This window comes from Sciurus vulgaris (genome assembly GCF_902686455.1).
Source record: "Sciurus vulgaris genome assembly, chromosome: 5".
In the NCBI taxonomy this organism is placed as follows: domain Eukaryota; kingdom Metazoa; phylum Chordata; class Mammalia; order Rodentia; family Sciuridae; genus Sciurus; species Sciurus vulgaris.
The window spans coordinates 21,013,409-21,037,430 of NC_136465.1; the positions used below are offsets into that span (position 1 = coordinate 21,013,409).

Here is a 24,022-nt window from a genome sequence, read left to right on the forward strand (position 1 = left end):
TTCTCCCCACATCCTCGCCAACACCTGTTGTTGCTCGTATTCTTGATAATCGCCATTCTAATCGGGGTGAGATGGAATCTCAGTGTAGTTTTGATTTGCATTTCTCTTATTACTAAAGATGTTGAACATTTTTTCATATATCTGTTGATTGCTTGTAGATCTTCTTCTGTGAAGTGTCTGTTCATTTCCTTAGCCCATTTGTTGATTGGGTTATTTGTATTCTTGGTGTAGAGTTTTTTGAGTTCTTTATATATTCTGGAAATTAGTGCTCTATCTGAAGTATGAGAGGCAAAGATTTTCTCCCACTCTGTAGGCTGTCTCTTCACATTACTGATAGTTTCCTTTGCTGAGAGAAAGCTATGTAGTTTGAATCTATCCTAGTTATTGATTCTTGCTTTTATTTCTTGTGCTATGGGAGTCCTCTTAAGGAAGTCTGATCCTAAGCCAACAAGGTGAAGATTTGGACCTACTTTTTCTTCTATAAGATGCAGGGTCTCTGGTCTGATATCAAGGTCCTTGATCCATTGTGAGTTGAGTTTTGTGCAGGGTGAGAGATAGGGGTTTAGTTTCATTCTGTTGCATATGAATTTCCAGTTTTCCCAGCACCATTTGTTGAAGAGGCTTTCTTTTCTCCATTGCATATTTTTGGCACTTTTGTCTAATATTAGAAAATTGTATTTATTTGGGTTTGTGTCCATGTCCTCTATTCTGTACCATTGATCTACCTGTCTATTTTGGTGCCAATACCATGCTGTTTTTGTTACTATTGCTTTGTAGTATAGTTGAAGTTCTGGTATTGTGATACCCCCTGTTTCATTCTTCCTGCTAAGGATTGCTTTAGCTATTCTGGGTTTCTCATTCTTCCAGATGAATTTCTTGATTGCTTTCTCTATTTCTGTGAGGTACGTCATTGGGATTTTAATTGGAATTGCATTGGATCTGTATAGCACTTTTGGTAGTATGGCCATTTTGGCAATATTAATTCTGCCTATCCAAGAACATGGGAGATCTTTCCATCTTCTAAGGTCTTCCTTAATTTCTTTCTTCAGTGTTTTGTAGTTTTCATTGTAGAGATCTTTTACCTCTTTGGTTAGATTGATACCCAAGTATTTTATTTTTTTTGAGGCTATTGCAAATGGAGTTGTTTTCCTCATTTCCCTTTCAGGTGTTTCATCGCTTGCGTATAAAAATGCTGTAGATTTATTCGTGTTGATTTTATAGCCTGCTATTTTGCTGAATTCATTGATAAGGTCTAGAAGTTTTCTGGAGGAGGTTTTTGGATCCTCTAAATATAGAATCATGTCATCAGCAAATAGTGGCAGCTTAAGTTCCTCTTTTCCTATTCGTATCCCTTTAATTTCTTTAGTCTGCCTAATTGCTCTGGCTAGAGTTTCGAGGACAATGTTGAATGGAAGTGGTGAAAGAGGACATCCCTGTCTTGTTCCCATTTTTAAAGGGAATGGTTTCAGTTTTTCTCCATTAAGAATGATGTTGGCCATGGGCTTAGCATAAATAGCCTTTACAATGTTCAGGTATGTTCCTACTATCCCTATTTTTTCTAGTGTTTTCAGCATGAAGGGGTGTTGTATATTGTCAAATGCTTTTTCTGCGTCAATTGAAATAACCATATGATTCTTAACCTTAATTCTATTGACATGATGGATTACGTTTATTGATTTACGGATGTTAAACCATCCTTGCATTCCAGGAATGAACCCCACTTGATCGTGGTGCACAATTTTCTTAATATGTTTTTGGATATGGTTTGCCAATATTTTGTTAAGGATCTTAGCATCTATATTCATCAAGGATATTGGTCTAAAATTTTCTTTCCTTGATGTGTCTTTTCTGGTTTGGGTATGAGGGTGATATTAGCTTCATAGAATGAGTTCGGTAGGGTACCCTCCTTTTCTATTTCCTGGTATACTTTGAGAAGTATTGGAATTAGTTCTTCTTTGAAGGTCTTGTAGAACTCGGCTGAGAATCTGTCTGGTCCTGGGCTTTTCTCGGATGGTAGATTTTTAATGGCTTCTTCTATTTCATTGCTTGGTATTGATCTGTTTAAATCATGTATGTCTTCATCCAGTCTTTATATTTTGTGATTGTATACATTGCAACATACTCTTGGTTGACTATCCATCTCTTATGCTCCTTAGATATCATAACCATATCATCACTATGTGAGAGTGAGTGTTCCTATGTGTGACTACCTTGCTGTGACTTATTATAATTAGACAATTATTGTCACCTGGCTTATGCTAATTAAATATCACTCTGCAACCTTTATTTTTTTGGATTCTGTCATTTCCATTATTCTACAACATTGAATTATACTATTAGTCCTCACCTTCAACTTTGAACTTCTCAGTGATGTCAGTTCTTCTTTCATGAGTACATTCCTTATTTGTAACTGTTTTATCGTCAGAAATTTATTATGTAGTGTAGTCATCAGGTGTCTTGTACTGAATGAAGTGTTTCCACTGAAGCATATTTCTCTGTCTTTAAATTCCTCCGACATGGCAATTCTAGTATTTCTGTTTTACTTAATGTAGGTTCGTGCTTTCCTGGTTCTTCCAGGAGCCATCCTGTTTGTATAGTTGTCTCACCTTACAGTGTTCTGATAAGGGTGTCATATTCTTATCCTGGAATAGTGCTATCAAATAAATAAATTCTTATACAACTTCATGTTTCACCTATAGTATCGAGTCCCTGAGTGTTCTTTAGGTTCCTGACAAGGCTGGGTAGATCTTTTTGAACACAGTCCCTTACTTCCTGTTTTAGGGCCAACTTGGCGAACTTATGCTGTGATTTAACCCTATTGATTTTGTGGTCAAAAGGAAGGGCAGATCTTAAGTGACACGTATTGTCTTTTGGGAGAGACACCACTGTACTATCTTTAGAGAAGAGCAGAGTATTAGTCTTTAACAGGTTGGTTTAGTAATTTTGTTTTGTTTGTTTTCAGACTAAAGAAATCAAAAGAAGTCTGGAGGTTCAAGATTTTCAGGTGCCTCAGCCCTCCTTTAATCAACCCATGTGTTAGGGCTCCATAATTTGCCAGGTAGAACTGGATGTTGTCATACCTGACTGGATGTCTTTCAGAAGCTAATTCTTCCTTGGAGTTCTGTAACTCTTAGAATTAAATCCCGGATCTCATTCTTAGTTTTCTCTGTCATAGGCTGTAGGAGATGGGAACATTTTTGTATGCTACTGAGAAGGCTCTCTCGAGTTCACTCACAGCTTGTAATTACTGATTGTTATTCTTCTGTTAACATTTAGCAAGTACCAGTATAGTTTAACATTAGCAGCTTAATTACTGTCCTTAGAGTTACTGTTTCCCCTCTATTGCATGCATACCTGATAAGTAATACCCCCCAAAAGCATTGCTTTTTTCAGTCTTTCATTATTATAGGATGGATATTTAGCAATTACACTGTCATTATATGATGGATGCTGTTTGTGCTCTGCCTATAACCCATGATGAGTTTCTCATTCCCAGTTCAAAATCTCCATTGCCAAAATCTTATAAGACTGGATTATGTGTGCCAAAATTGCTACACCTGTCACAGGTTGGGTTGCTATGATAGAGGGAAGAGTTCTTAGGGTCACTACTTATAAATATGAAGGGAAGGGAAAGAAGCAAGAATGGATGAAGATATTGGACTATAATGTAGCCTCAGTGATGGTCTCAGACAAATTAAGAGTTTTGATGCTAAAATGATCCATTAGAGATGTTCCAGGCTGGAGGGAGGGAGATATACTCTTATACATACTCCTTGATCAGCCACTGGATGCCGGCTACCTACAGGAAGTGGCTTTGGCTGTGGAGGAGGTAGCCTTTCAGCCAAGAGGGCTGACAGTTGAAATTTTTTAGTCAACAACTTTCCAGTATCTGGGAATGAATTTTTCCCTCTTGAGGTTAAATCTGGGCAGTCCATCAAAGCATCCTCTAAAAACACCATGGAAAAGACTAGTAGAAGTACCCTTTTCCTCTCTTGCCATCTTTATAAGAGCACTGGAGACAGAAAATATCTAGGTTGGTGAATGGGGGGATAAAAAAAACCCTTCCCTTGCATATAATCTCATGCCTAGACACATTTACAAGCATTTTCTGCCTACTGTTTAAGAAAAAAAATTCCCAGTCTTATACAAATTATCTGAGTGACCAGAAAGAAAATTACATCTCCCAGATCATTTTATGAGGTTAGTATAACTTTGATTCCAGACTAGACAATGAAATGAAGAGAAAACCTATTATGGGTCAATTTCTTTTATAAATATAAATGCCAAAAATGCAAAATAGGAACATAAGGGTCTTGTTTGACCTAATTAATTATCTGCTAGCACTTTTAACTAAAAACATAGTCAATGATAAAATATTGGAAACTTTCTCTTTAAAAGTCATAAGACAAGTATTCCTACTATTGTATTCAATATTAAGGTTTTAAGAATTGTGTAAAACAAAAAGTAGTTTGCACACACACAAACACACACACTCATACTCACACATTCTGGAACTGGAAATGGTAAACACAACACTACTTTTGGATGATAAAACTGTCTTCATATGAAATGCAAGAGATTATTGGAGTCAATGGAAGTATTCTTATCTGATGAATACAAGATTCAAACATAGTATTTTGAATACAAGATTCAAACATAGCATTTTATATACAAGTGACACTTACAAAATACAACTTAAAAGTTAGCATTTACTACAGCAACAAAATCTGAAAGTTTAGCTATACATAAGACCTTCAGGGAGGAGAAGTTAAGTCTTTATGAAAAAATGTAAGTAAAACCAAAATAAGTTGAATATGATCAAAAATATGAAAACTAAATCTCTTTAAAATAACAATTATTTCTATTTTAATTTATAGAATCAATGCAGTTTTAATCAAGATCCCAACAGAATTTTTCTTGTAGCTTGACTATCTGCTTCTCAAAGTCAAAAGGAAAAATTATATTGCTAAGGGTAATATATATCTAAAACATGGGTAGGGGGATAAGGAATTAACCCTATTAGATGTAAAGATTTCTAATAAAGTGATAGTTATCTTATAGCATGGTATTAAAGGCTAATATGTCTATGAAACGGAATAGAAGGCTTAGATGTAAGACATGTGCTGTAATTTGGATCAAAGTGTCCCTCAAAAGCTTGTGTGCTAAAGAACTGCCAGCCTGTGGCTCTGTTGGGGGGTGCTGACAACTTTAGGAACTGAGGCTGAATGGGAGCAAGTTAGGCCATTGGGGTCATGCGCCTGAAGGGGATCGTTGGGTCCCTGGCCCCTTCCCCTCTGTCTTTCTCTCTCTATCTATTTGCTTCCTGGCTGCCATGAGGTGAGCAGGCTTCTCTGCCATGAGTGTTCACCATGATTTATGGTGCTGACCTAAGCCCCAAAGCAATAGGGCCAAGCAACCTGGACTGAAATTTCTGAAACCATGAGCCAAAACAAATCTTCCCTCCTTCTGCTTATCTTAATATTTTGTCACAGTGATACAAACATGTCACAATATGCATGTGACAGAAATGGTATTGCAAATATTTGGAAAAAGGCTAGACATTCTTTTGCAAGACTGGGGAGAGTTAGTTATCCAGGCAGAAGAAAATATAAAATAGCTAAATGTGGAATAAAGACATACATGTGAGAGATAGATTTTAGAATTTTTTAGGAGATATGGGAAACTATCTCAGAAAAAGATGTGTTGCTTAAATATGACTAAAAAGCACAAACTATGAGAGAGCAAATAATTACAAGTTTATTGTGAGAATATTAAATTACATTTATTTAAATTAGATATATTAATAAATTCTACTATAAAATCTACATTGGAGAAAGCTACCACAATGACAGAAAATATAAGTATATAAGAAGTACCTACAATCCAGCATAAGACAAATTAGCCAAAGAAAAACATTCCAAAGAATGGGAACAGACAATTCCCAAAAGAGGAAGAATTCTCAAAACCTATATATAAATACTCCATCCCACAAATTACTAGGCAATGTTTAATCAGAAATGTTTAAAATCTATTTCTCTTTACATGTATATTTGCAAAAGAAATGAGTTGATTTCCTAACATCCTCCAAAGGTACAATTTTATTATTATTATGAATAATGGCTTTAAACATATTTGATAATGTGTTTCAATTCAATCAGTTATTATCTTTGTTTACATGCAAATTGTCCTAATTTTGGCCAGTGGGAGCTTCTTCAATTTCTCTTGAATTCTCTAAAATGGCACTTTGGTCTTTGCAGCTTCATTGCCTTCTGATATTATAATATACCCCAGGCTCCTCTTACTTATTTTCTGTCACAGGCCAGAAATCAGTTATTGTTTTTTAAAGAACTTTGACTTCTCGGGCCATCCCCAGCGGCAGAGATGGCAGCAGGGCAGGTGAGGCTGCAGCTTTGGGCTCTGGAGAAGCCTGGGAAGAGGCTGAAGCCCTAGGCTATGACTGGAATGAATTGCAACTGTGCACTTAACAGCTTCTGGATCCCACCCATCCTGACTCTAAGGGTGACCCCCCCACCCCTGGGCAGAGAAGCTCATGGAAAATGCAGAACCTCTAATGCTGAACATCACAAATCTTGTGTTCCTGCTCTGAAACGGGACCTTGACTACCTACTAGAGGATATTGGCAAGGGAGACTTCTCCACGTACACTGCCAGTACCCACAAGTTCTTGTACTATGATGAGAAGAAGATGGCTAATTTCTAGAACTTTAAACCGAGGTCCAACAGGGAGAAAATGAAATTTCATGAATTTGTTGTGAAACTGCAGAATAAACAGCAGCAAGGAGGGGACAAGAGTTTGTATCTGCAGCAAACACTCAATGACACCGTGGGCAGGAAAAGTGGCATGGACTTCTTGGGTTTTAACTGGAACTGGATTAATAAGCAACAGGGAAAACCGGGCTTGGGGACAGCTGACCTCTAACCTACTGCTCATTGGCCTGGAAGGAAATGTGACATCTTCTCACTATGATGAGCAACAGAACTTCTTTGCCCAGATACAAAGGCCATAAGCAACACATCTTATGCCTTCAGGATCAGTTTGAGTGCCTCTATCCATATCCTGTTCATCACCCATGTAACAGACAGATCCAAGCAGACTTTGACAATCCTGACTGGGAGAGGTTCCCCAATTTCTAAAACATGGTTGTTATGAAACAGTGGTTGGTCCTGGTGATGTTCTTTACATCCCAATATACTGGTGGCATCACATAGAGTCATTACTAAATGGGGGGATTACAATCACTGTGAACTTCTGGCATAAGGGGGCACCTACCCCTAAGAGAATGGAATGTCCTCTCAAAGCTGATCAGAAAGTGGTCATAATTGAAAACATTGAGAAGATGCTTGGAGAGACCTTGGGGAACCCACCAGAGGGTTACCTTTGTTGAACACAATGATCAAGAGCCGATACAATTAGCGTGCCAGGGGTTCAGGCCTCCTGCCAGAGGACTGCTGTCCTATGTGCACCATTTCATTGATGAGGACAGGAGACTCCAAACACTAGTATTACATGCTGCACTTAATGGACTGGACTCTTGCCATGGCCCTGGACACTGGTGTTCGGGGTAAGGCAGGGTGGTTAATACTCCACTTCCATTCGGAGGAACTTCTCACCCTTGCCTCTTGGTGCCCCAGCACCCTCCCTGTCTGACCCCCTAAAGTTTTGCATTCATTGTGTGGAGTCTCAGCTTCTGGTTGCTATCATGTCTGTGTCTGTTAATTGGTCAACTTCAGGGTGTATGTGTGTGTGTGTGTGTGTGTGTGTATGTGTGCATGAACACACATAATGTTTCTGCTTCTCATTCCCTTCTTCTGGGTCTGGCTTTCAGCCCTATCTCCTATAACCTCAATGCCTCAGCCTGAGAGAGGAGATGCTCTTGGACCTCCACTGCACCTGGGCTGCAGGACTTGCTGCATCTGGGCTGTAGGGACAGAGTGAGCCCAATTCAGTTCAATCTGCCTCCTGCCAGTTTTTGCAGTCAGGCTTCAGTCTGTGTAGAAATGGCTACTGGGACTCTAATGGGGGGATTGAGAAGGAGGCTTGCCTTTGAGAGCTTAGGTAGCCTTCAAGTGGGAGAGGGTTAGATAGGGTTCCAGCTGGGACCCCCAGGCTCAAGCCATATATGGAAAGGAAACTTGGAACATAAGAATCTAAGGTTGTATATACATTCCGAATTATAGACACACAATTTTTCAGCATTAGCTCTTGCCCCTCTGCTAGGTATCAGGGGAGTTCTAGCTGTGGCTTCTCTAGGCTCTAGAGGTACAAGTCTGTGTGTGTGTTGTGTGTGTGTGTGTGAACGTGTGCATACACACATGCTTATACACACTGGTATGCATGTGTCCACACTGGCCAGCCTCTCTGTTTACTAAGCTTCTCCACAGCTTACCTTTTTGACTGTATTGTCACAGTGTGACAATACAGTGTGAGCCCCCAGAAGTACTACCTCATTGCCTGCAGCTTTTTAACTCAGATTTTAGCCATGATATATTGGTTCGGTCTTACTACAACTTACCTGTTGTCTGGCTAGAGCTTCTGGGTCCTATGTCCCTCCCTGTTCAGGCCATATTCTCTGCTGCTGAGCTTCCTGGCTGAGTAGATGAAATGGGGTCAAGCTTAGGCAGCTAACTCACTACCTGTCATTCTATATATGCAAGAATTAGTAACAAGTCAAAGGCTGTTACAGCCATAGTCACAGAGAAAAAGTCATCCAAGTGTGCAGCAGATTGTATTGATGGACTGTCATTCAGAGACATTCAGGATTATATGTAATTAGCACTAAAGGTACAGAACTGGTATAACCAGACACCCTGGGAGCAGTTGCTCAGGTAGTATGACTAATTCTTGCAGTGAAATCTATTTTTAATATTTTTTGCACTGATTCAAAGTAGCCTTCAAGTATCTAAGCATACTGTGATTTTCTGAATGGTAAGTAGAAGGTTAAGTGGCCAATTTAAAATTGACTTTGAATGACTTTTAATAGAACCTATCTGTTCTATTAGTGTACTAAATCACTAATCCCCAAAGAAAGGGACTTTGTTTTATTTATTTTTGAATTCCAGTTCCTAGCACAGTATCAGGCACAAAATGTAAGTTTGATAAATGATAATAATATGTCTCATCATTTTTGAAAATAGTAAAAACAAATTTTAAGCATTTTTAAAGCTATTGTTCTTGGGTGGCTCCCTTATTTATGAAATTTTTAAAAACATTATTTTGTAAGCCCTCCAATTTCTTTGCAGAAATGCTGATTGATTGATTTTATTAATTGTTAAAGGGAATTAATAGAAAAGGAACTTTTTACAAAATTTTAACCCTGATTAGAAAAGTACTATGTGTCTAAAATTCTCCAAATAAAAGAGAAACCAGTATAATTAGCTGGAAGTCAATTACAGAAGAAAATGATACTCACTTTCATTAGCTAGAGGTTTTTAATGCATCTAGTTTTATTAAAAAGATTATTATTCAGTTAACCAGATATTCTATAGTTTATGACATTCAATATCCAAGATATAGTAATTATTTGAAATGTTTTGGTATTATATTTTTATGAGCAAAATAAAATGCATACAAATCTAAGGATTTTTGTTTTCAAAAAATTACAGAAGTATTTCTTTGATAAGTTTCTGCTGAGAATGATTTAAGAGGAGAATTATAGTTCTATCTCAATATGAGAAGGACTTTTCATAGATTCTTTCTTTCTTTCTGCTTGTTTGGTGTGGATAAAATACTCTTCAGTTATCCTCCTGATTGTTTGAGGTATCTAAGACTACAAAGAGAACAAATGCTTTGAGTCAAAGTGTGAATTTAACATTTAATTAATTAGTAATACTGCAGGGAGGGTTGAATGAGCCAGATTTCCAGTTTATATCCACTGCAAAAAACTTACAATTCTAGTTCCAAATATTCAACTTTAAAATAACACATTAAGGGCTATGGTTTCTGGCATTAATGAAGATCGTATATTGTCACCATTGTCAATACAGGTAATATTATTATGCAATTATGGAAAGGTAGTGACTGCCTAGTCTTTCATTTTCATCTGAGACTCTGCCTTGGTTAAGATGTACAATCAATAGGAACTCAAATGGACAGTTTGACTTGGTGTGTCCACTGTGAATCACTTAACTCTGAGAAATGACCTGTCTCTGGTGCTAACAAACTCTGCTGTATGAAGTATTAAAAGTAGACATATGGTATGATCGGCAATAAAAGAATGGTGATTTTTTAAAAAAAGTAAATACTATCAGTGAGTTATTAGTCTGCTTACTGGATATCATAGAATATTCTACGATTCAAAGGACACAAATGTTAGGATGAGGTTACTTTATGAAATACCACACACTGAATAGTAGCATAAACTAATAGCCCTTTATGGAACATTTAAAGTAAAGCTTTGAACTATTGGAAGAAATATGAGAAGGACATTTCATAGATCTTTCTATTACTTTTTTCTTATTTAATGTGAATAAAAATGCTCTTCAATTATCCTCCTGATTGTTTGAGGTGTCTAAGACTACAAAGAGAACAAACAGAAAATCAGTGTGCAGAGTCAAGTTTCCAGGATGTTGATGAATTTTTTACATTTCAGAAAATGTCTTTCCCTGAGTACATGTGACTGTGCAATGTGAACTATTAACCAAAGAAAACCCAGCATTTGACTTGTGCCCAGAGGAACTCTTTTACAGGATAATAATAACCAGAAAGGTTATATTACCATTTCTCTGAACCTATCATAAAATAAAACTAGGCTAAATTAAAATGGAGAAAAGTGGGAAAAGAGAATCTTTGGTTTGTGTGAAGAGGTGACCAGCCACGGGTAAAACAAAGCTAGAATATAGCAAATAGTCAATTTGCATAAACAGTCATACTTCCAGGAAGAGATCAAGATTTACTCCAAGAGCTAGTGTCAATATTTAGAAAATAAGCAAACTTAATTAAAAAAGAAGTATCAGAATTGACTCCTGCTCTGGCCACAAATGTAAACAATCATGGGCCTAAGGGAATTTAAAAAACAAGTGTTTGCTCTGTCCTTACAAGATGTATGAGGTGGGAAATCTAAATAAACCAAATCTTCCTAGTGGTTGATTATACATTCAATATTTGAGTCATGTAAGAATGGCTGTTTCTAAAAACTTGTGAACCACAATAATTTATTTTCTGAAAGTACGTGAGAGAAAATATTAGACCATACACACAGCAAAGCTTCAATATTTATTTTTACATTTCTTGATCAAAGTGCTTTTGGTCAATGTTTTCTCCTTTGAGACAAAGCGTTCCAAATGAATATTTGTGGTATGGGTGATATTTTAAAAATGTCCTGAGAAATCCTATCCACAGGCATTGTGGGCTATAAATGCAGATTGATATGATGTTTCAATGGATCTTTTGTTATGGGAAAAAATTTTGTTTTCTGACATGAAAAAAGACATGTTTATTTGAAAATGTAGCATTTAATCATATCTATAATGTACAATGTAAAATGATATAAAAACAGAAGAAGAAAATGTGGAAAAGACAACTTGCTCCTTTGTATCCTGTGTCCAGAATAGATGGCTCAATCTCAATTTATCTTGAAACAAAATAATAGAGTGAAAAATTACTTTAATGTCAAATGTCCCCACATTCTGGACGATAATCCTTGCTAACAAGGTGCATTTATACTTGTTTTTCGTTTCAGACTGAACATCTGATTTTATATTGAGATAATATTTTATTTCCTGAGATAAGAAATAATTGAAGAAACCCATTTAACTAGTTTTGTGTTCTTTGAAGCCACTTTTGAAGAGTTTAGATTTTCTGTTTTCTTTTCCCATAATCAAAGATCCAAACCATCTAGCTCTTTTATATTGAACCTCCACAATCCTCCAAAATACCTATAATTGATAGATAAAAGTATATTGTTTTGAAGTGGCCAGGTAAGTCATGTTCCTAGATACACCTTCCAAAATTCAGTTTATGAGGGAAGGATAAGTATCAATATTTCACTACAAGTTCACTTTTTAAAATATTGTAGATTAGATGATTTGTTGCATTTATTTGGTAGTATACACAATAGAAATAGTAGTATACAAAGTAGAAGTGTAGACTTTTAAAAATACAAATCCACTAAAATAAGTGGACTGTAAATAGTTTCCTTTTTATTAATATAAATTTAAGAAACCTACATACTACATGAAAATGTTCTCATCCTTAAGAATATTTCTGAGTGTCTGCATAAAATATATTTTATTTATTTATGTACTATACCAAGAGCTTTTAAAATTTCAGATAATTGTTTCTCGAACTTGGAATTTATATTAATTTCCATGCATATCATTTTGGAGGAAAAACTTACTCTGTGTATATGAAATGCCAACAGGAAATTATTTTCTCTTTTAACTGGTGTAACATTATCTCTAAAATATATACATCAGAAATTTCGCCAGATCTTACTTTCCGAGGGAGTTTGCTTAGTGGTTGTCAATCATGCAAAAATAGTTGACTTTTGAGCCTTCACTGTTGCCTTTGAGAAAATTTCCATTATGCTTTCCTTGTGAGTCAAGGCAGTCTTGTCAGACCTTCACATGACATCATTCTTCTTCCCTAAATCCAATATCAATAAAAGCTGAAAGTTTAAACAGAATATGGAAACATGTAAGGAGCAAGTGCTCTGGGTGATTGTTGAGTCTTTGAGCTATCTTTCCAAATCCCATAAATCTTAAGATAACTGGTCTTTTAGCTCAGTTATATATTTCTTGAGCCTCTAAGTGTGGTGTTTAGAGAAAAGAGAACACATTTCTCATTACTACACTTAATAATATGTACTACTAGAATGAAAAAGAAGGTAAACTGCTTTTAAATTATTTTTTAAAAATATGTATAGCAATAATTCATTCTAGATAGAAGGGTTTTGAAATAACCATTCCTTAGAATGGCTAAATGTCTATTATTTTGGTTTTAAGGCAAATTTGTCAAATACGTAGCACACCAAGTGTTATAGTTTGTATGTGAGGTGTTCCCAAAAACTCATGTGTGAGATGATGCAGGAAGGTTCAGAGGAGAAATGATTGAGCTATAAAAATCTTAACCCAATCAGTGAATTCATTCCCTGTCGGGATTAATTGAAGTGGTAGGGTGTGGCTGGAGGAGGTGAGAATTGGGGTGTGGCTATGGGGTGTATATTTCGTATCTGGAAAGGGGAGTCTCTGCTTCCTGATCACCGTGATGTGAGCTGTTTCCCTCTGCCACCTTCACCAGCTGTGATGTTCAGTCTCACCTCAAGCCCCGAGGAATGGAGCTGGCCTTCTATGGACTAAGACCTTTGACCGTGAGACCCCAAATAAACCTTTCCTCCTCTATAATGGTGCCAGCCTGGTCTTTTAGTTGCAGCAAAAAAGCTGACTAAAATGTCATGCCTCAACTTGTACCCTGATCCATGGTATATTTCCTTTCCACATTTTTTAACCCAGAATATATATTGAAGATCTATTTATTTTTAGATACTCTGGCATTGAGGGATTTAAGGTGCTATTGCACAATAGGGTGACTATAGATAATAATAGTACACTGTACATTTCAAAAGGCTAGAAGAAAGGATTTTAAAAGTACTCACCATTGAGAAATGATAATAAATGAGAAGACAGAGATGCTTACTCCAATTTAAACGTTATACAATGTATACATATACTGAAATATCACATTACTTGGTTAATATGAACCATTTTTGCTCTTATGTATTAGTTAAAATAAGTTTTAATTTATTAAAAAAAGGAATCAAGGTGAGAAATACACACTTCCTGTTGTGATTAGTATTTTCAAAATGAGATTGAGGAATCAGATAACTGAAAACATAATTATGAAATCTCGGGATTGGCCTTTTTTTTTTTTTTTTAATATTTTCTCTTTTAAGTTTTTTTTAGTTGTTGACGGACCTTTATTTTTATTTATTTATTTCTACGTGGTGCTGAGAATCGAACCCAGTGCCTCACACCTGCTAGGCAAGCACTCTGCCACTGAGCCACAACCCCAGCCCCTGGGGATTGGCCTGTTATTGACAAAAGTATCATCCGGACATGGAGCAGAGGAGATGCCTAGTTAGGTGGACTGGGAAAGAGGGTTTCCTGGGAAGCTCTCTATAGGTAGTGCCTGAGGAGATCCTGTCTTCTTGTCTTCTACATAGTACTCTCCAGTAGTTACTATCAGATATTTTAGTGTTAATTCAAGTAAATATATTCATTTTCTTAAAAATGTAAGTTTGCAAGATTTTTCCTTGCAGTGTACTAAAAGGCTTTAACATTGTAAAAGACAATAGTCTTTATGTGATTCCTTTTGACAATCTACTGTAAGTCTCTCCCCAGAAAAACATGTGATCCCACTATTTACAAACTTATGCATATTTTTGGCATTCAGTTTTTCAAACACCATAAACTCGAAACCTCCTTGAAACTGATCCCTGGACCTTCAGGATTGAAAGGCTAATAATCACTGGGGAATCAGGAAGTGGTTGCAATAGACATCTTTTAAAGCTAAGTGTAGGAAGTCACAAGCTTAGATCGCTTTTTCTCTCACCATACATTATTCTATAAAGTGTATACTACAACAGAAGCACTCTATCTCTCTTGATCTTTGACTCTTGAAATTTTTGTAGTACATTGAAGGCAAATGACCTTTAGGAGAGAGAGAGAGGGAAAAAAAGCCTGTGGTTTTCCATGCAGTTTGAAAATTGTTCTTCCTGACATTTAATTTTGGCCTATTGGTTAGTTCTAACCCCTCCTTTTGACCATAGGAATCCAAGAAGAATTCCAGATAGTAAATACTCTAATTGCACTTGAACATTTCCCTAGTATTGTACCATGTAACCAGTTTCCCATATTGCTTTTAGTTCTGATCTCACTAACCTCAAATCACTGTATTAAAAAGGGCCAAATAAATGATAATTCATACTTTCAAAACTTTTTCTCTGTAATTTTATTGATATAAAATAAATAGAAAATACCAGATATAAAGGAAAAAATTCCAAAGTGGAATGAGTATTTCATATATCTCTTTGCACTTAAATATCAACTCTATATTAGATTATAATGTAAATTCTAAGTACCCTATAATATAAATTGCCATGTTCCTGCATGCTGTTTTAGTGCATAAGTAAAATATTGGAGCATATGCAAATAGAACACTTAGATTTAATTAGAGATGAATTAAGGAAACCTTCAAATGTGTGCAACATAAAGAAGAAAATAGACATTGTAAAAAATGTGATAGGTGAAAAACTCTAAAATGTGTATTTTTTTCTGTTGATAATATCAAAGTTTAAAGATGTGTATGGTCTGCAGTGCAACAAGTCTGCCCATAAGTGAATTGACTTTATCACGGCATTTGGTTTTCTTCTGAAGCAATTTATGATGTATTCAGAACTGCCAAGCTATTCCAAAGCAATTAATTTAGAAAAAGTAATGATAAATAAAATGGGTTTATGTACTCTAGAATTGTTTTGTCTTCCTTAATCATTTGGCCTTCTGCCTTTTTCTCACTCCAGAAGTCATGTTTTTGCTTCTGTGAAGTGACTTATCCTTGGAATGCTGATCTGTGTTTGATAAAATCCATCCCGGCATGAATCTTATTGCATGTGAAAAGTCATTACGAGAAAATAAAAATCTAAAACATATTTGAGTTTTATGTTACTGGTACTACGTTTGTTATGTAAAATATGTCAGTACTACTGACAAACCTACACTTGGTTGAGGGCTTCAGTTTTCATGTCATCCAGCTAACTCAGAGAAGAGAGGAAGTTTATTCCCGCAGAAAAAAAGAATTGTGCTAATAAAGATGATGACAGGGATAAATATTTGTTGTGATTGGGAGTTTGTTAAAAATGTAAAGAATCTGAGGGTCCTCTCCAGACCCTATATCAGTTTTCATTTTAAACAGATTTGTTGTGATTCTTATGCAAAGAAAGTTAGGGAAGAATAGTTTTAGTGTCTCTCATTGCTTCAGCACTTCAGCATTAAGAATGGAAGAGACAGGCTGAGAGTCTCTGCCAGTCAGTGCCCACAACTATTTCCACAATGATACAAAGGATAGAAGTTTTAAATAACTAGCAAACTAGGATTTACCTTAAAACAGTGAAACAAGAAATAAATAAGTTTTAATGAAAATCAACAAGCCTTACTTTACAGTTGGCATAATATTTAATTTAGATCGGTTATCTGTTTCTTTGGATGTCTGGCTTTAGGAACATTGAAGCTTAGTCTTTTCTGCTGCATGTGTATGAGGTGGAACTTAATTTTGAATTCTTGATTCCATTTTAGGCAAGGAGACCAACCCTTTAGTATAATAAACCATTCTACAGACTCTTCATGGCTTTGTTTCTATGACAGAAAAAGATAATAAAACACCTCTTTATATCAATTATAATCTGTCATTCCACTGGCAATAGGTCAGACCATTGGCAACAGGGCAGAAGAGAGTGGTTAATTTTAAGAGAGGATTTATATTTTAAGAAACCTTTTTTCCAGCTAGTGAACCAAATTCTGTTTTCTTCCTTTCTAGATTCACACATAAATCTAACCCCTGATCTCATGTCACATTTGTATAAGGGAACTAAGCCGGGCAATTAATCCAATTAATTTATCATTTTACATGATAAACCCTTGATCAAAGCCTAAAATAAATGTTTCATAACTTTGAGGATTAAAGTTTAAATTTCACAAGTTAGTTACTTTTATTAATTCATTCTTTATGGTGCTAAAAAAATTCATAAATATTAGGTATTGAATACAGTAAGAGATTAATTTGAAAAACATGGACTTTGTCTTCCTAAATTTCAATTTATTTTCCTCCTTTGGTTTTACAGAGAAAACTTTAAAGTTTAAAAAGAAAATTTGTGAACGAGTGTTAAAAAAAAAAAACAAAAAAACAATTATCCCAGAATTTCTAGGCTTTGTCAAAGTTTTACTGTGTTATGTTAACTTTTTCCACACTTTCTTATTGATGCATTGTAGCTAGACATAATGGCAGGATTCCTTTTTACATATTCCCACATGCACACGTAGAACAATATATTTAGCCAATATTATTCAACACTATTTCCATTTTTCCTCTGCTCCTCCTTCCCCCTGGTCCCTTTCCTCTTCTCTAGTGACCTCCCTTTGATTTATGAGATTCCAACACACACACACACACACACACACACACACACACCCCTTTCTTTTCCTTTTTTCTCATTAGCTCCAACATATGAGAGAAAACATATGACTCTTGACATTTTGAATTTTGTTAATTTTGCTTAACATAATGTTCTCAAGTTTCATCCATTTTCCTCGCAAATTACACACTTTCATTCCTCTTTAGAACTGAATTAAACTCCACTGTGCATGTATACCACAGTTTATTTATTTATTCATCCACTGACAGACATCTAGACTGGTTTCACAGTTTGGCTATTGTGAAACATGCTGCTGTAAACACAGGTATGCATGTATCCCTGTAGTTTGCTGAATTTAAATCTTCAGGATACATACCAAGGAGTATCCTGTGTAGGAGTAGCTGTGTCCTACAGTGGTTTCATTCCTAGATTTTTGAAGAACCTCCATACTGATTTCCATAGCATTGTATTAATTCACAATGTAAAAAGTGTTCCTTTTTTCCACATCCTCTCAAGCATTTATTATTTGTATTATTGATGATTGCCATTCTGACTGACGTGAGATAAAATCTTAATGTAGTTTTGATTTGCATTTCCCTAATTGCTAATGATTTTGTATATTTTTTTCATGTATTTGTTGACCATTTGTATTTCTTTTTTTGAGAAATGTCTGTTAAGTTAATTTGTCTATTTATTAATTGAACTATGTGGTTTTCAGTGTTTTTTTTTTGTGTTCTTTGTATATTCTGGAAATTAATTCTCTATCAGAAGAGTAACTACCACAGATTTTTCTCCCATTCTGTGGGTTCTTCCTTCACATTGTCAATTGTTTCCTTTGATGTGCAGAAACTTTTGAATTTGGTGCCATCCCATTTATTATATTAACACTTAGCATGATTTCCTGAGCTTTAGGGATCCTATTGAGAAAATCATTTTCTGTGTCTGTATGTTGGATTGTTGATCCTGTGTTTTGTACTAGGAGCTGCTTAGTTTCTGGTCTAATTCCTAATTCTTTGATTCATTTTGAGTTGGTTTTTGTGTGGGGTGAGAGGTGAGAATCTAGTGTCACTCTTCTACAAATGGATAACCAGTTTTCCCAGCATCTTTTGTTAAAAAGGCTATGTTTTCTCCAGTATATGTTTTTGGTGCTTTGTCAAGGATGAGATGATAGTAGATGTGTGAGTTTATCTCTGTCTTGTATTCTGTATGGTTGGACTATGGGTCTATATTTTTGCTGGTACCATGCAGTTTTTGTTACTATAGCTCTGTAGTATAATTTGAAGTCAGGTATTATAATGTCTCTAGCATTGCTTTTTTGGTTTAAAATTACTTTGGCTATTCTGGGTCTATTGTTCTTCCAAATGAATTTTAGGACTGTTTTTTTTTTTTTTTTTCTAGTTCAGTGAAGATTGCATCAAATATGTGCATTGCTTTTGGTGGTATGGCCATTTTAGCATATTAATACTTCCTGTATGAATATGGGAGTCTTTGCCATCTTGTGTCTTCTCCAAGTTCTTTCATCAATGTTTTCATTGTAGAAGTCTTTCACCTGCTTGGTTAGATTTATTCCAAGGTATTTTATTTTATTTTATTTTATTTTCGAAGTTATTGTGAATGGAATTTTTTTTTTTTTTACTGATTTCTTTCTCAGTGGCAAAACAAAATTCTATTGAATTTTCTATGTTGATTTTGCAAACTGCTACTTTGCTGAATGTGTTTATTAGCTCTAGCAGTCTTCTGAAGTTTTTTTTTTTTAATATTTCAAGTATAGGATCCTATCATCTTCAAACAGTAATAATTTGACTTCTTCCTTTCCTATTTTTATCTCATTTATTTCCTTCTATTGAGAATGAACATCATTCTTTTGTTCCAGATTTTAGGAAATGTTTTCAGTGTTTCTACATTCACAATGATGTTGGCTTTTTGTTTATCATATATAGCCTTTACAATATAGAGAGAGGTTCTTTCCATCATTTATTCAGTATTTTTAACATGAATGAAGGCTACATTTTGTCAAAGGTCTTCTTTGCACCTATTGAGATGAATATGTGATTATTGTCGTTTATAGTGCTTATGTGGTGATTTATATTTATTGATTTGCATATATTGTACCATGCATGCATCCTGGGATAAAACCAACTTGGTCATGGAGTACAATCTTCCTAATATGTTATTGAATATAATATTATTTCATTAAGAATTTTTGTTCATAAGGACTATTGGCATGTAGTTTTTCTTTCCTTGATGTGTCCTTATTTGGTTTGGGTATGAGGATGATCTTGGACTCACAGAATAAATTTGGGAGTGGTTGATTCTATTCTATTTTATGGGATAATTTGAGGAGCATTGGTATTATTTCTCTTTAAAGATCTGATAGAATTTGACTAAGAATCCATCTAGTTCTGGGCTTTTCTTCATTGGAAAATTTTTATTATTGCTTATATCTCATTGCTAGTTACTATTGATCTGTTCAGTTTTTATAATTCCTCTTGATTGGCAGGTCATATATTGTATCTACAAATGTATCCATTTCTTCTAGATTTTCCAATATACTAGTGTATAAATTTTCTAAATAATCCCTAATAATCCTTTGGATTCCTGTGATATCTATGGTGATTTCTTCTTTTCATCTCTAATTTTATAATTTGGGTCTTCTCTTTTATTTTTTTTCTTTTAGTTTGGCTAAGGGCTTATCAATATTGCTTATCTATGCCAAGAATCAACTTTTCATTTCATTGATCCTTTGTATTGTTTTTTTATTCTCAATTTCATTGATTTTTGGCTCTGATCTTTATTATTTCCTTCCTCCTACTGGTTTTGGAATTGATTTGTTCCTGTTTTTCCAGGGATGTGAGGCGCCTCATTAGGTTTTTTATCTGGGATCTTTCTGATTTTCTTAAGTAGGCACTTGTATCAACTTTCTTCTTAGAATCATCTTCATAGTGTCTCAGTGGTTCTGGTATGTTGTATCACTATTCTCATTTGATTCTAACGATTTTTATATTTTCTCCCCTGTTTTCTCCTATCACCCATTCTTCATTTGAAAGTGTGTTATTCAGATTCCATCCATGAGTTTATATGATTTCTATAGTGTTTTTGTGTGTTGATTTATAAATCAATTCCATTATGATCCAATAAAATACAAGGAATTATATGAACTTTTTATAAAAATTATTAATACTTGCTTTGTGACATAAAATATGGTCTATTTTGGAGAAGGTTCTATGAGTAGTTTAGCAGAAAGTGCATTCTGCTGTTGTTGAATGAAATATTATGTAGATGTTTGTTAATTTCATTTGATTTAAAATACTTTTTACACCTAAAGAGTTTTTTCTGAGTTTATTTCTAGAAGACTCTCTATTGGTGAAAGAGGTGACCCAATATTATTGTATTGGGGTCTAGCTGAACATTTAAGTAGTATCTGTTTTATATAATTAGACATACCATAAATATTTAGTATTGTTATATCTTCTTGTTGGATTGTTCCCCTTACTAATACTAAGTGACCTTTGTCTTTTCTGTTTAATTTAAACCTGAAGTTTTCTTTATCAGATATGAGATTAGCTACTCCTTGTTTTCAGATTTCATTCACATGCTTTGTCAAATTTTATCCTTTCACATTCAGTTGTCTTTTTTTGTAAGGTGAGTTCTTGCAAACAATATATAGTTGGTTCCTTTTTTTTTAATACATTCTTCAGCCTATGTCTTTTAATTGAAAAGTTGAGACTATTTATCTTCAATGTTATTATAGAGAGATGTTTATTAATTCCTGACATATTGAATTATTTCTAAGGTTCAATTTTTCCTGTTTTTTGCTTAGCTACTTTTCCAATAAGATTTGTCCATTTGTGTGCTCTGGGTTTGTTTTTTTCATTTCTTCTGTGAAGTATTTCAGTAAGTATTTTCTGTAGTACTGGCTTAGTAGTCACAAATTATTTTCTGCTTATCTTAGAACATTTTTATTTCTTCTTCAATTCTGAAGAATAGCTTTGATGGGTATAGAAATCTTTGTTGACAGTTATTTTCTTTTAGGACCACGACCTCCTGGATTTTAGAGTTTGTGCTAAAAAATCAGGAGTAATTCTAATTGGATTTGCCTCTAAATGTGAACTACATTTTTTTTTCCCCTGCAGGCTTATGTTAGCTTTTTTTTGCTACTTGTGAACAAAAGACTTGACAAGAACAACATACAGGAGGAAAGTTTATTTGGGGGTTCACAGTTTCAGAGGTCTTTGGTCCAGACAGGGCTGACTGCATTCCTTTGGGCCTGAAGGGAGGTAGAACAGCATGGTGGAAGTGTATGACAGAGAAAAGCAGCTGGGCACATGGCATCAGGAAGCAGAGAGATAGTGTTGCTCAACAAGGATATTTTATATATACCAAAGTCATAACCCCAGGGACCCACCTTCTGCAGACATACCCTACCTGCATATAGTTACCACTCAGCCAATCCCTATCAGGGAATTAATGCACTGATTATGTTAAGATTCTTAAAACCCAATTATTTCACCTCTAAACTTTCTTGTATTACCTCACACATGAGCTTTTGGGGGCATCTCATATCTAAATCATAATATGCCTTTTAAAATTCTATCCTTCTTCTGTATGATAGGCATTTTAATTATAATGTATAGAACTTCTTTTTGGATCTTGTCTATTTGGGATTATGAGTGCCTTCTGTATCTGGATGTCCATCTCATTCTCAAGCTTTAGAAAGGTTTGTTGTTATTTCCCTAAAGAGGTTATCCTTACCATTAACCTGTATCATACAACACTGTTTAATTCCAATGATTCTTAAATTTGTTATCATTATGTTGTCCCAGAGTACTTGTATATTCTGGTTATGATTACCTCTTTTCTTTTCTTTGATACTGTCTGAATGTTCAAGGGTGGACTGCTTTGTCTTTCAACTCAACATTCTGTTTTCACCAGGGTCTAATCCATTAGAGACTTTCAACTGACCATTTTATTTGTGTGTTTCATTTCCAAGATTTCTGTTTGGTTCTTTTTCAATATCTATATCAAAACTTATTTTAGTGCTACAAATAGTTTGATTTATTTTTTTTTCACAGATTGATATTTTATTCTCAGAATACAAATTTAGCCAAAAAGAAATACAATGAAATAACTAGAAAACTCTTTAAGTTTATAAATTAAAAAATACACATTTATAAAATGTCCATGAATCAAACAATTCATAGTTGAATTTATAAAATGAGTTTAAATGAATAATAAAGGAAATGTTACATACATACAGTGTGCTGGAGCATGCACTAAAACAATAATTAGAGGCAAATATATAGCTATTGGTCTTACATTAGGAAAGAAAATTATTGACAATATGTAAGTATTGTATTTAAGAAGTAAAAATTAAATGAATAATAAAAAGAAGAATAAATATAAGCCAAGTAGAAGTAAGGAGATAATAAAGAAGAGAACACAAATTTAAAAATGAAAAACAAAGCTATAGTAATGACCAACAGGGTAAAGAGTTTCTCAAAATTTGTAAGGTAAAGGATTTTTTTTATCATTTTTTAAGTTTTTAAAAAATTTGTTCTAATTAGTTATACATGACAGTTGAAGGCATTTTGACACATCATATGTAAATGGAGTATAATTTCTCATTCTTTTGGTTGTACATGATGTAGAGTTACACAGGTCATGTAATCATATATGCACATAGGGTCATAATGTCCAATTCATCTACTATATATAACTCCTCTCTTGTCTAGTTCAGAGTACCTCTATTCCCCCCTCCCTTATTGTGAATTGGCATCTGCATATCACAGAAAACACTTAGCCTTTGGTTCTTTGAGAATGACTTATTTTGCTTAACATAATATTCTCCAGTTCCACCCATTTACCTGCACACATCATAATTTCATTCTTCTTTAAGGCTGAGTAATATTCCATTCTGTATTTATACCACAATTTCTTTATCCATTCATCTGTTGAAGGGCACCTGGATTGGTTCCATAGTTTAACTAATGTGAATTGAGCAGCTATAAACATTAATGTGACTTTATCACTGTAGTATGCTGATTTTAATTCCTTTGGGTATAAACCTAAAAGTGGGAGGATTGGGTCAAATGGTGGTTCCATTCCAAGTTTTCTGTGGAATCTTCATACTGTTTTCCATAGTGGTTGCACCAATTTGCAGTCCTACCAGCAGTGTGTGTGTGAACTATCATCCCCACATCCTTGCCAGTATTTATTGTTGCTTGTATTCTCGATTATTGCTGTTCTGAGTGGAGTGAGATGGAATCTCAGTGTAGTTTTGATTTGCATTTCCCTAGTTGCTAGAGATGTTGAACATTTTTTCATATATTTGCTGATTGATTGTATTTCTTTTTCTGTAAAGTGTCTGTTCAGTTCCTTAGCCCATTTATTGATTGGGTTATTTGGGGAATTTTTTGTTTTAAGTTTTTTGAGTTCTTTGTGTATCCTGGAGATTCGTGCTCTATCTGAAGTGTGTGTGGTAAAGATTTTCTCCCATTCTGTATGCTCTCTCTTCATGTTATTGTTTCCTTTGCTGATAAGAAGCTTTTTAGTTTGAATCCATCATATTTATTGATTTTTGATTTTTACTTCTTGTACCTTAGGAGTTTTGGTAAGGAAGTCATATCCTAGGCCAACATGATGAAGATCTGGGCCCATTTTTCCTTCTATCAGGTACAGGGCCTCTGTTCTAGTGCCTAAGTCTTTGATCCACTTTGAGTTCAGTTTTATGCAGGGTGAGAGATAGGGATTTAATTTCATTTTGCTACATATGGATTTTCAATTTTTCCAGCACCATTTGTTGAAGAGGCTATCTTATCTCCAATTTATGTTTTTGGCACCTTTGTCTAGTATGAGATAACTATATTTATGTGAATCTGT

The 24,022-nt window shown here is 34.7% G+C and overlaps 1 protein-coding gene and 1 pseudogene across 7 annotated transcripts in view; both read left to right on the forward strand.

Annotated features, from left to right (window-relative positions):
* Nucleotides 1-24,022, forward strand: part of TLL1 (tolloid like 1) — a 205,825-nt gene that overhangs the window by 67,475 nt on the left and 114,328 nt on the right. The gene's annotated exons all lie outside the window — the stretch shown is intronic.
* Nucleotides 6,551-8,306, forward strand: LOC306662164 (hypoxia-inducible factor 1-alpha inhibitor-like; annotated as a pseudogene). Its single transcript has one exon. The product of its transcript is annotated as a hypoxia-inducible factor 1-alpha inhibitor-like (transcript).